Raw genomic sequence first — 13,173 nt, forward strand, 5'->3', positions numbered from 1 at the left:
AGAAAGAAAGAAAGAAAGAAAGAAAGAAAGAAAGAAAGAAAGAAAGAAAGAAAGAAAGAAAGAAAGAAGAGAAAGAGAGAGAGAGAGGGAGAAAGAAAGAAACTACAGTATCTAGGCTTACTCTTAAGTTCTCTGGGATAATGTTTCTGTCAACACAGCAGTAGAACTCTTAAGAGTAGGACTTCACAGAGCTCTGTAGCCAAAGTGAAACCAAGGGAATTCCAGGGTAAGTCTCTTGACAAGGCATAAATCACCTGGAAATCTCATTAAAATGTAGATTTGAATCTAGTAGATCTGTGATGAGGCATCATATTCCACTTTTTTCTTTCTTTCTTTCTTTCTTTCTTTCTTTCTTTCTTTCTTTCTTTCTTTCTTTCTTTCTTTCTTTCTTTCTTTTTTTTTTTTTCCTGTAGGGCATGTGAGCTTGCTGGAGAGAGACAGAAGCAAACAGAGATGGACAGTGAAAAATCACTACCCTGGGGGCTATACCACAATCCCTTCTCCTCCATTCTCTTCTCAAGATTTTGTGCACATATGCACACATACCCAGAGTGATTTTCAAGCTGCTGAGTTCAGGACTTGAACTATGGTCAACCAGGTGGGAGTCCAGCACTGTAAATACCATACTACCTGCTGGACCCAAGATTCTGCATTTTTGATGCACTCCCAATAACACTGGTCCAAGGATCACATTCTAATAGCAAGAGTCTAACAACAGCTAAATATAAACTTTATACCCACTAACACTCTGATATTTCTATAAACTCTAAAACATTTTTTTTGAGAGGTTTTTGCTATAGGGCGCGTGCGCTCGCCAGACAGACAGAGAGAGACAGAGAGACAGAAAGCAGGAAATCACCCCCCAGGGGGGATGGCCACACCACAATCCCTTCTCCTCCATTCTCCTCTCGGGATCTTGGGCATGCATGCACACATGCCCAGCATGAGTTTAAGTCGCCAGGTCCGGGACTCGAACCGCGGTCGACTACATGGGAGTCCAGCAACATAGCCATTACACTAACTGCTGGTTCCTAAAACTTTTAATGATGATAATACAACAACCTAGGAACTCCGTATAAATCTGAGAATGCCTTTATTGATTTAATGAAGAGCACTACAAATTCTTCTAAATGATTATGAGTACCTCAATACTTACATGAGAAAAATACCAACATTTGTTGTGAATTTTCCTATATTCCAGATTATTATTTATATATTCTTTTCCAAGAACTAGGGGAAAAGGAACTACGCAGAAGAGGACCCTTATAGGTTATACTGAGAATCTGTGGACTGTAGCAAGTATCTGAAAAATGGGATAAATTTATATGATAAACAGGGTAAATTACAACATTTTTTAAACCAGAAAAACAGTTTTTCACTTAAAAAATTTAGAATATATAAAACAAGGCAACATTTATTTATTTATTTTTAAGGGAGATTTTTGCTATAGAGTATGTGTGCTCACCAGAGAGACAGAGGGACAGAAAGTGAGAAATCACTCCCTAGGGGGATAGCCATGCTATAATCCCTTCTCCTCCAGTCTTTTCTGGAGATTTTGGGCACTCACATGCACATGCTCAGTGTGAGTTTTAAGCTGCTGGGTCCAAAACTCAAACCACGGTCAAACTATGTGGGAGTCCAACGACGTTACACCATTAGCTGATTCCAACAGCGTTTTTTTTCCTTTGTTTTCTGATGTAGAGTCTGTGGGTGGCTCCTCCACTCTTGCACTGTTGCTCATGGATCCAGTGTTATAATCGCTGGTTCCCTCTGTCAGACTGCTGACCCTCTCCCGCTCCTGCCCACTCTCCTTGTCCTCAGGGGTAGACTTCTTTGGCATTCTGTTGACTCTCCGTTGTCCCTTTAAGGAGTGTGTCCTCCATCTCCATGGAAATGCTCTCATCTTTTTCCCCGGCTTTGTGTGCCACTCATTCTTCCTCAGGACCGATGCTGCTCTGACTATTCTCAGCTAACTGTGCTGCCTCCTTCTCCCTTCCCTCCTGACTTTTGCGGGCCTATTCCTCTGTCTGCACAATATCAGCTGCAATTTTCTCCATATGCTCTTGTACCTTCAGACCGCACAACCTTTTAAGTTCATTGTTAAATGAATCTGTGCTTTCCAGGAATTTCCTCTTCTTTTCCTGGTGGTGTTCTTCTATTTGAAGAAGTTCAGTTTCTAGTTTTCAGTGATGAACCATTAAGAACTAGCCTGCTGTTTGAGGACCTGCATCCTAGCTGTTGTGACAACTGCCCAGATGTCTGGCACCACAGTCTCACTAAAGGTCTTGCTGATGAGCTGGTGGTCCCTCTAGAAGCGAGTGGTGGCTGTGTGCTTCATGGAAAAGCCATCATCATTCAGCAGGTTGAACACTCATCTAAGGTTCTCCTTTCCCTCCATGAGAGACTGTCTCTGTTGACTTTCTTTCTCTAACACAGCTTCTGCATGACTTTTTGCATTTATGTAAGCAAGGCAGATGAGGAAATTGGATAGAACTTCATGGATTTGTTGTACTCCATCTTTTCAGCTTCACAGTCATTTAAATATTCTTGTGTCTCTTCATCAGTGAGACCTCACCACATGCTACCAATAATCTTGCCAATCACCCACAATTTCAGGTCAGGGCTGGAAGCCTTGATTTGGTCCCAGATCTTTCTACTATACCTCATGTAGGACATCAAAGGCTCATCTGGTGTCTTTGGGGGTTTGGGGATCATGATACCAGAGGACGCCAAGACCAAGCCATTGGTGCCTGAGTTCTCTCCCAGCCTGTAGCTGCAGGTGAGATGACAGTAAGGACTAAACCCCACAAATCCTGTGTGCTGGGCATTTGTGCTGCAGGAGCTGGGGTGGGAAGTGGGGTATAGGATGGTCTTTTGATATGTTTTTCTCAGTTCCTTCAGAATGAATCTGAGACATTGCTGGCAGACAATCACCCGTAGCTCCAGCTCAGCTTCCCTTTGTCCCACGCATGTCCCACCCCTCTGTAAATTACAATCTTTATGGTTTATCGTGCCAGTAATGATATCTCTGACTAAATTAATGCTGACGGGCTAAGCCTAGCAGGGAAACAGAAAATAATATGTTGACATATGACCTACTCTGCAAAAAACAAACGTACTGTGGGGGAAAGACACAGGGGAGGGAGTCGAGGAGTTGTCATCCCTGCTCTGTCACTTCCTTGCTATGGGAGCTGAAGAAGGCAGATTCAGTCCTCTCTGGGTGGTGAGAGGCTAGGAGAAGGTGCCACCAAAACCCGGACACTATGCTATTTCTCAACTCTCACATCTTGATGCTAGGGCTTAGTCACATGGCCAAGCAGCTTCTTCCTACCTCACAGATCATTTTCTTAACGCTGTCATAAGTCCAAAGAAATTAATCTTTCCATCTCATTTTACGCACTTGAATAAACACTTAGGTGGCAAATTGAAAAGCACAGGAGAGAGAAGGCTAAATGAAAGAAAGGCAGAGGCCAGGCAATGGCATGGCGGAAATGCAACTGGACCCATGTGGCAGGGGAGCATCCTGGGTTTGCATCCCAGGGCCTCTGTAAATATGCCAGGCATGCACGTGCCCATCAACCAGGCTGGCTGGTGATAGAAGTAGCTCACTGCAGGAAGACCTTGTCTAGCATTTCTATCTTTGCCTCTCTCTGTCTTTTGCTGTCTTTCCCTCTCATAGAATAAATAAATAAATAGTCTCAAAAAAGAAAGAGAAATAAACAAAGGCAGAAAAGAGATTTTAGGATTTCACTGGGAAATATTCTTTACTTCTTTTTCTTCTTCCATTGTGTCCTCCTTTCCTTTTCATTCTGTCTTTCCTTTTTCTTCCTATCCTCTCTCTTTTAATTCTTTCTCTACCAAAAAGACAAATGGGGAGACAGCAGCATTCCACACACAATTTTCTCATTATGTTAGTACTGTTTCTTTAGAAAAGGTTTCTGTGATCAAATGTGCTCAGGAAACCCTGGGTTAAGCAGAGGTAGAAGGTTTCTGTGGACCATCTCAAGCCTTTAATAGGCTAATGCAGAATATGACTCTTTGAGAGGGTCTATGAGATGCTGCATGTTCAACACTGGACCACAGAAACCAGCCCCCTCCTCCCCACCCATGCTACTGCTCTAAGGAATTCACTTTGAGAGAGACTGACACTATGATTTTGTATTATGACCCCAAGCTGCTATGTTGAAATCAGTCCCACCTTGCAGCAGCCTTGTGACTTTGGACAAGTCACATAATCTTTCTAAGACTCATCTCTTCGCATGCAGAAAGCGTTCATCTACCAAATGGTACCAGTGATAAGACTAAGAAGACAAAGTTCACAAAGCACCAGGCACACAGGCCTCTCTCCAATCTGCCTTCAGATTCAGACATGCGTTCCTCCACATCTTCTGACTGGCTAGAACAGCAACCACCTTACAAAAACAGCTCTTGGAGAAAAGGGCATTGGCCCTCCCTTCCAACTGCATCCATGTTTCAGAACTTAGTATGTGTCCAATTCCATCTGCTCAAACCTGTATATTCCCTCTCAACAGCTGCTCACCAGGATGTTAGTTTCTGATCAGTCCCAACAAATGACATTTGCCAAATGGATGAGGGAGAGAAAGAAAACACCAAGACATAAGAGGTCACAGGAGAGCCCAGCCATGGTGATGTAAGGGTAGCACAACACACTGTAATACTGGAGGCCATGTGGAAAATCTGGGTTTGGTTCCCAGGTCAACCTGTATGCCCTGGGCCTATGCATGCATGCCTTGCTGAGGGAGAGGATCAGCACATGAGACCTTGTTGAGAGTACATTCTCTTGCCCTCCCCCGCCCCCCTGTCTGTTTCTCTCTCATGAAAAAAATGAACTTGAAGTAAAAAAGAAAAAGAAAAGTCACAAGAATAAACAAAAAACAATTGAGGCCAGGCCAGAGAAGGTGGCAGGAACGTAAAGTGGTTAGAGCATGACTGTCCTAAGTCAAATCTGGTTTTAATTCTTAGAAAGAGTGGACATAGCTGGATGCCATTATCACCCCAAGTCTCAGTATCTCTAGTTGAAAAATAAAATAATGATGCTTACCTCACAGAGTCTTGCTGAGGAGTTAAGGGCAATTATATACATAAGGCATTGAACACAAAACCTAACAGAACTGGAACTCAGTAAAAAAATAAAAACAAAGAGTTCTTTGTGGAGCTAAGAGGAGAAAACAGATGCTATTATTCTCAAGCCTCATTATTTGATTTCCAGATTGAAAGCTGGATATCAAACATCATGAGGAAATCTCAGCAAAAGAATATTCATAGAGTAGAGGATTTCATTCTCTATAACTGACCTTAGATACACCCAGTGAGTCAAAGACTGGGTGGTAAATGTAGTTTTCATTCTGCTATTCCATTAGAAAGAGAAGATAGGGAGGGAGAGAGAGAGACAGACAGACAGACAGAGACAGAGAGAGAGAGAATAACAAACTAGTACCTACTAGACTTTAAGAAGTTGAAGTAAAAAAAAGTTAAAGTCAGTCAAAGAAGAAAAATAAGATTTTCTGAATAAGGACCCCTGCTCTAGCTCTCTTCATTGCAGCCAGGTAGAGAAATCATTCCCTTCACAGAAGAGGACTCTTACCTCCTCCACCTTCTACTACGTTCTTGCCATAATTTCTGTAGCTATTATCTACTTACTAGGCTCTTCCATCTTTTCCATTGCAAGGGAAGCTTTGTAGTCTCAAGGGCTATAACAGCCTGACCCAGCCAAGTTATCAATACATATTTGTTGAAGGAATGAATGGATTCTGCATTAGCTATTTAATAAGCATAACCATGCAAAAATTTATAGCCCGTTAAAACAAGAAGGCCAAGAGGCTAGGATTTTTTAAAATTTAGCAATGTTATTATCATTCAAATGAAGAGCTTTATTAATCACTTCTAACTTGAATAGCAAATCTCAGTAAAAAGGCTTGGCAGGATAAGCCAAGAAATCAACATAAATATGATCACTCTTTACATTTAGACATTCTAACTACCTCCACTTAACTACTGTCTAATTAGTCCTTCAATTCAGTGGCTCTGAATTGATTCCAAACTCTAAAGCATGGCAGGAAGGCCCTTTGTACCCTGGTCCTTGTCTCTCTCTCTCTCTTTTATAATCACCTCCTGTCCTTGTTCTCTCATATCTTATTTTTCATCAATATCTGAACTACTCCCAACACAAACCATGCCTTAGCAGGTCATAGTGCCTCCTTCTCTGCCACAGCTATGGTAAACCTTACACAGCCTTTTAGATCTCACGGAGGGGTGGACTTCTCTGTGAAGAGCTCCCAATTTCTCTAGACAGAATGAATCATTTCTACCTCAGTGGGCTTCTTCCCATTTCCTACCACCTCATCATCTGTGGAGATGTCAGTCCTTCTCTAGACCATAGGCTTCTAGAGGCACATCCTATAGCTAGTGATATATACATACTTATGTCCTCTGCATGGTACATTGTACACTCTCAGTAAAATGTTTTCAGAAAAACAAATAATTGGATGTATATCTACTGTTAGAAACTTCATTCTCTTATTTTTATTTCTCCCAGCTAATGATCTCATAACCAAATATAAGAGACCATTGGGAAAGACCCTGAGATAAGTTTTATGAAATTTTATAGAACACCGATGCTGCTAATGTTGATTTAGTTTTCAATAGGGCACATGTACTCACCAGGGAAAGGAAGAGAGACATACAAGAGAAAGGGTGGGAAAGTAAGAAAACACCTCCCAGAGAAGATGGCCACACCACAATACCTTCTTTTTCATTCTCCTTTCAGGATTTTGGGCACATAGGCACACATACCTGGCATGATTTTGCAAGCGCCAGGTCTGGGACTCAAACCATGTAGTCTGCCATGTAGGATCCAGTCACCTTAGTCTTCATGTCACCTGTTGGCCCTAGAACATCTATTATTTATTGGGCATTTTATTATTAACCTCTGGGTTATCCTCAGAAATCTCTGATTATGGTGTTGGCATAGCCATTTATAGATAAAGAAAACAAAACTCAGAGAGATTGAGCCACAGAAAAAGAATCTAGAGCTTAGATCAATCTCAGTCCATGTTCCTTCTGCTTCTTTATCTTGTCTCAAATGCCAAGCAAAACAAACAGAAAAGAATCCCTTAATTTAATTTTTTACCATTTCAAAAGGATGGTCTCTTCTCAGTTCAACTCCATTATAATTCTCACCTCCTAAGCTACATCCTTGAGTTGCCCTCAGATGGTATCTAGCTACCAGACTTCTCTCAGTCTGAGACATAACCCTCATTACTCTCACTTCCAAATTCCATCACTCCAAAAGTATGGAAAAGTATTTCTACTACCCCTCTAATTCTTCAGTATTTCTTCTGCCCAAGTCACTTGAATAACTTTGAAATAATTTACAGGAATAAGTCAAGTACTCCAAAAAGAGCCTTCTGTCCTTATAGGTCAGTTCAGTTCCAAAAAAAGCATTTCTTGAGGGTTAACTCTATGCCATGTACCAGACACTGGGGACAGAGAGATAATAAAATAGAACAGTTGACCTCAAAGAGCTTTTATATTAGTGGGAGGATGGACAAGCAAACACAGTCTTTCAATATGTTAGGTTAAGCACTTTTCTGGATGATTACTCACAGTAATACAAATCTACAAAGAAAGGGCTGAGTCCACCTTACAGGAATCAGAACAGGCTTCCTGGAGGAGTATGTGACTCTGCGTCATGTTAAAAGATAAATAAAAAGTAACAAATCAAAGGGATAGAGAAAGAGTACTCAAGAAAGAAAGAACAGTGTATGGTCTGTGATTAGTACGGATTAGAAAATTTAAAGGCCTCTAGAATGGTCGTTCTGTATTCTTGCTGACTTTCTCATGTACAGAGCTGTAAGAATTCAATCAGGATCCAGTACAGATGTCTGATGGAAGTCCATTTAGATGACCATGACATCGATGCCATTATGCCTTTATTTTATCCTAAAGATCTCTCTTCGGAACATACTAATAACTCCTATGAGTGAGGGCTTTCAGGATGCTGTGATCCATTTAGGGCTGAGAAAGCCATTTTCTGCATGCTATCATAACACAATACAGTCATGGGACCAACTCTGACCACCCAAGAGGAAGAATCAAGAGGGAAATTTCTATCTTTAGCTCCTAAAGCGTATTTCTAATGCCTTGGCCTGTTGTCACTGTCTCAGTAATTTTCTGTCAAAATTGGACAAAAATTTGCAGTATACAACAAATTCATATGCCTTGACTCAAGTACTTAATAGAAATTCTTTTTATAGAATTATTTTAATTTTTTTAATAAGTATCTTTATTATTAATAAATATTAAATATAATATTTATTATAATTTTATTTATTATTATTATTTTAATTTGGTATAGGGCACATGCACTCACCAGAGAGAGACAGGGGTTGGGGGCGGAGAGTAAGAAAGCAAGCCCGCATGGACCCCTGGCGTGGAAATTATACCGCAGATCCTGCAGATAGTTTGTGAATTTTATCATGGAGCTCGTTCAGTTTTAAGACAAGGGAGTGTGCTTTTAGACATCTTCACCACTTACTGGTAAAAGACTAGAGAGGGCTGAGAGCAACAGGTGAAGAAAACTTAATTCCCAGCTATTTCCAGCTGTGTGTGAGTGTGTGTGTGTGTGTGTGTGTGTGTGTGTGCACTGCAGATGGGGGAGGAGCTCCACTAGCTCAAGAATAGCCCTTTGAAGAAGGTTAGCCTTTAGGAGAAAAGGTTCTCAGAAGCCAGGGTGCACTCACAAGACCAGGAAAGGGAGTTTGAGGGTAGCTCAGCAGGGCGCTAGCAACATCTGCAACGTGAATTCATCAATAAAATGATGAGGAAGCCAACATGTTTGTGACAACACCTCCTTCAGACCTTACGGGTGTGTTCATCAGAAAACGATGTATACTTAACTGCAAATCAATTCATTTTTTCCCTTTGGTTATTTGTAAAGAATGTTGAAGTCAATATTTTCTAAGAGTATAAAATTCAGTTTGCCCTCAAGTATCAAAAAATGAGCTTTCTAACCTTTGTAGCTTTCTGCTGAAGGAAGTGGTTCCAGGCACTCCTAGAGGACACAGACCCTGTGCAGACTGAAGTGACTGGGAAAGGGGGATGACCAGTTCTTCAAATGCCAAGAGGAAAGCCAGCAGCAGTAACTCCTTGGCTCTTCCACATATACATATTCATTCAATCAACCACACTGCTCGGAGATCCTGAGATGCTATTTAAATCAACTTGTATGACCTATGCATCTGGTTAACACAGATCTATGGTACAGAGATTTAAGATTCTGCTCTATTCGAGTAAGTTCTTATAATTCAAAAAATATACTTTCTTCCTCCACTATATCCTTGTCTGTAGAAGAAGAATGATGACTCTAAGATGTCATGGGCAGGGAACCAGCAGTTAGCGTAATGGCTATGTCGCTGGACTCCCCCGTAGTCGACCGCGGTTCGTGTCCCGGACCCGGTGGCTTAAAACTCACGCCGGGCGCGTGTGCATGCGTGCCCAAGATCCCGAGAGGAGAATGGAGGAGAAGGGATTGCAGCGTGACCATCCCCCCTGGGGGGTGATTTCTGGCTTTCTGTCTCTAAGTCTCTCTCTGTCTGTCTGGCAAGCGCACGCGCCCTACAGTGAAAATCTCTCCAAAAAAAAAAAAAGATGTCATGGGCAAGCCCTGTAGTGCAGTGGTTAGGCACTGTGTATTAAGATCTGTTCCCACGTGGCTAGCCGTGGTCCAAATCTCAGCCCTGGTGGCTTGAAAAACAAGCTAGATGCATGTGCATGTGTACTCAAAATTCTGATGGGAAGGAGAAGTGAAGGAAAAGCATTGATGCTTACCATGCCCCACTTACGGGTACTTTCCCTCTCTTTCTCTCTGATGATTGAACATACCCTCCAGCAACTAAAACAAGGAAAGACTATAGGTTATCATTCAGAGGCTCTATGGAGATGGCCACTTGAGTAGACAGGCTGGGCCACATCTGAGGAGTAACTAATATACTACCATAAATTACTATAGAAATAGGAAATACCAAGATAACTTTTAAACAACACATGTAATTAATTTGTTAGAGTTATGAATAGTTCCATATACCACCTTTAAAAAAACTTCCTATAGCGTTTACAATTTGGCAATCAATAATTGAAGGTTGCTATATCAAAACATCTGGATGACTAGAACTGAGCCATAGGGTATGCTATATGACCAAGATTCTCATTAGCCAAAATCTACCCAGGCTCCCCTGAACTCTTTTTCAACTAGGCTTGACTTTAAATGTCCACATTCATCTGCGTTGTCCAATTTTTTAAAGGATTTTGTTGTTGTTGTTGAGAGAAAGAGAGAGAGAGAGAGACAGGCACCCTCGACAGAGTTTGTCATGCTGCGTCTGCTCCCTTGTCCCCTGTCCCCAGCCTTCCAGCCATGCATGTACACCTGATGTGCTTCAAGTCACCCCTGTAGCTCCAGCTTTGCAGAGTGGTACCCTATTGCCTGTATCATCCTGACTTGACCTGAATTGTCCAGTTTAGTAAGAATCCCACTCATTGGTTTAGCCAAATCCCCTCTCTTCCATATCTAATCACTCTCTATATCTAAGTTCCTCCTTTTCCACCACCCCTTCCAAGATGTCTGATCATTGCAGCTGTCCTCAGTAAGAATTCTATGAGGTTGGGTCAGCCAGAATCGCCTTTTCCATCTCATACTCTGCTTCTTAGCTATAAAGTCCCACTTGCCCATGCTGTATTCAAGAGGGAGCTCAGTTCCATACTGAGGTCTCTTTTCCTCTATCACAATAGAGGAAAAAAAAAATCTGTTTTTACCACCTTAATGACTATCCAGCTGTGGTTTTCTCTAACACTTACAAACACTGTATAATCTCAGGCATTAAAACAAAAGTCATGAAGAATTTCTGAGAGACCTACCAGAGAGATAACACTGATGACTAATGAGCATCTCAGATTTTTGCACCTAGATACGAATTTCATTTTAAGTAAATGAACAGTGAGTAATCACAATGCCTGCCACCAAGGGTCAGGGGCTGTTTTCTATCTCAGAGACTCAGAGAACACGGCAGGAACTCAGAAGATGAATGAAAAATACCTGTGGTTGGAGGGGAAATGATTCAGCCTAAGAATGACCGAATATCTTCCTGAAACGAAATTCTCAACAGTTACTGCAGTTACAAAAGATCTATGATAAGTTATCATTTCCAGGTAGAACATCTGCTGAAAACAGTACATAAATGACAGGATGGGATGAAGTTACTCAGATTTGGGACCTGCTACACTTGACATATTTGAATTCTAAAGATTTGGACACTAGTTATAATTATCTTTTGCTGTCCCATGTGATGGTTTATAACTGAAAGCCTTCGGAATTGATATGAATCTGATATGTAATAGAAGGTGCTGGATAGACAGAAAAGTGAGCAATCAAGTCAAAATTAATATTATTAATTTTCAAGGATCCATGTCAATAGATGAAATTATCCAAGACTGTAGCCATTGTTTACCATTTCCATATGTTCATTATATAGTTCTGTATATGGCAGATCTTTCTTTTCAATTTTTTTGTTTTTTGCCAATAATATCTGAACTTGTTTCTTTGAAGTTGCTAACCCATAAGACCATTAGGTGACAGATAAGAAAACAGACTAAAATAAATATGTATTACTAGGTCATTCATGAAGATGAAGACCTATACAACAGTAATAAAGACCTGGAAAGAACTAAATTCCTAGTTGTAATGAGGGAAGGAGGCAGAAGATGCTATTCCACACCACCCAGGGCCAGAGGAGAGAGACAGGTCCTGTGGGGAAATAAAAAGGAAAATAGGATGGAAAAATCCCCAGAGCTGATAGTCAATCAAATATTTTATGAAACAGAGAGAGAGTAATAACTAGGGTGAAACATAGAGAGATATAAGATCACAAGATAATACTGCCACTCTTGCCACCAGTGATGACCCGAGACAGACTGACTCAGGTCAAGATAGGAAGTGATTATTAGTAAATTGTCAGGAGGATAATAAGCCGGAAATCAAGTGATGTCTTCCTCTCCAGAAATGCATGGCCTCAGAATCTAGAAGCCTTAAAACTTTTGTTTAACTCTTGTATTTTCAGATAAAAAGAACATGTACAACAAACATGGGTTCTACTTAATCTTCTAAGGAGTAGAATGTGATAATGAGGGAAAATATTTAGAAGAGTTTCCACCATGTCTTTGCTCACTCTGAAAGAAAAAAAAAAAAAAACACTTTAGAGCTTCAAACAGAAGCACTTTTCTTCCAATAGCAATTGGAATCTCAGAAAGAGAATTTTACTCAAATTGGAACAGCCATGAAATTAATGAGATAATATAATGACCCAGGTCTTAGAGTAAATGGGAATGGATCAAAGAAATTAGACTGAAGATGAAAAGGATTATAAGAAAAAGTCAATTCATAATTAAAAGCCTGGGCCCTACCTCTTCCTGGTCTCAAGTGGCCACATGAGACTAACAATCATAGCATGCAACAAGTGTACAACGCTGAGGGAAAAAAAAGGCTGGCAAACCACCATCTAGGGATGTGTGTGTGTTCTACATGTGTTGGGTGTGTGTACGCCTGCACGTGTGCATGTGTGTGTGTGCTGGAGAGTGGGAGGAGGTGTGCATCATACTCCTAAAGTGAAGGTGCCCAGACCCTGAAGAGAAATGTTCTCCATATTCTTGTATCATGAACTTCTCCACTGTGTCCCTCAGCGATACCTTGGCCCCTGTATTCCTTCATTATCAGAAGCTAATTTTATATAAGAGTATATCAATGATGCACACAGTTAGGCTCTTTCATGCATTTTCACAATTCTTGCCTTATCCGAGAACTTGTGTTATGCTTCTCTCAGAGAAAAAGCCTCGTAAAAGCTGCAAGTCCCTGAGAGCTGCACTTGGGTCCCTCTGATTTCTCCTACAGTCCATCTTCTCGTTCCCTCCTTCGGCCCAGCTAGTCCCCAGTTCTTTCAACATGCATGACTTGTTCCAGTCTCCCTGTCCATGCATTTGCCCTTTCCCTGGACTGGAGCACTCTTCCCTCTGAAATCAGCTCATCCCCTCACTTCCTTCCACTCTTGGCTCAGATGACGACTCACCAGAAAGGCTTTCCTTATCTATTTAAAAATAGCAAAACTA

At 41.2% G+C, this 13,173-nt stretch overlaps 1 pseudogene; it reads right to left on the reverse strand.

Annotated features, from left to right (window-relative positions):
- LOC102470191 (SWI/SNF-related matrix-associated actin-dependent regulator of chromatin subfamily E member 1-like) overlaps nt 1–7,713 on the reverse strand; it is a 63,560-nt pseudogene extending 55,847 nt beyond the window's left edge.
- Nucleotides 7,714–13,173: the final 5,460 nt, after the last annotated feature.

The sequence above is a fragment of the Tupaia chinensis genome, unplaced genomic scaffold (genome assembly GCF_000334495.1).
Source record: "Tupaia chinensis unplaced genomic scaffold, TupChi_1.0 Scaffold000007_1, whole genome shotgun sequence".
NCBI classification, from domain to species: Eukaryota; Metazoa; Chordata; class Mammalia; order Scandentia; family Tupaiidae; genus Tupaia; species Tupaia belangeri.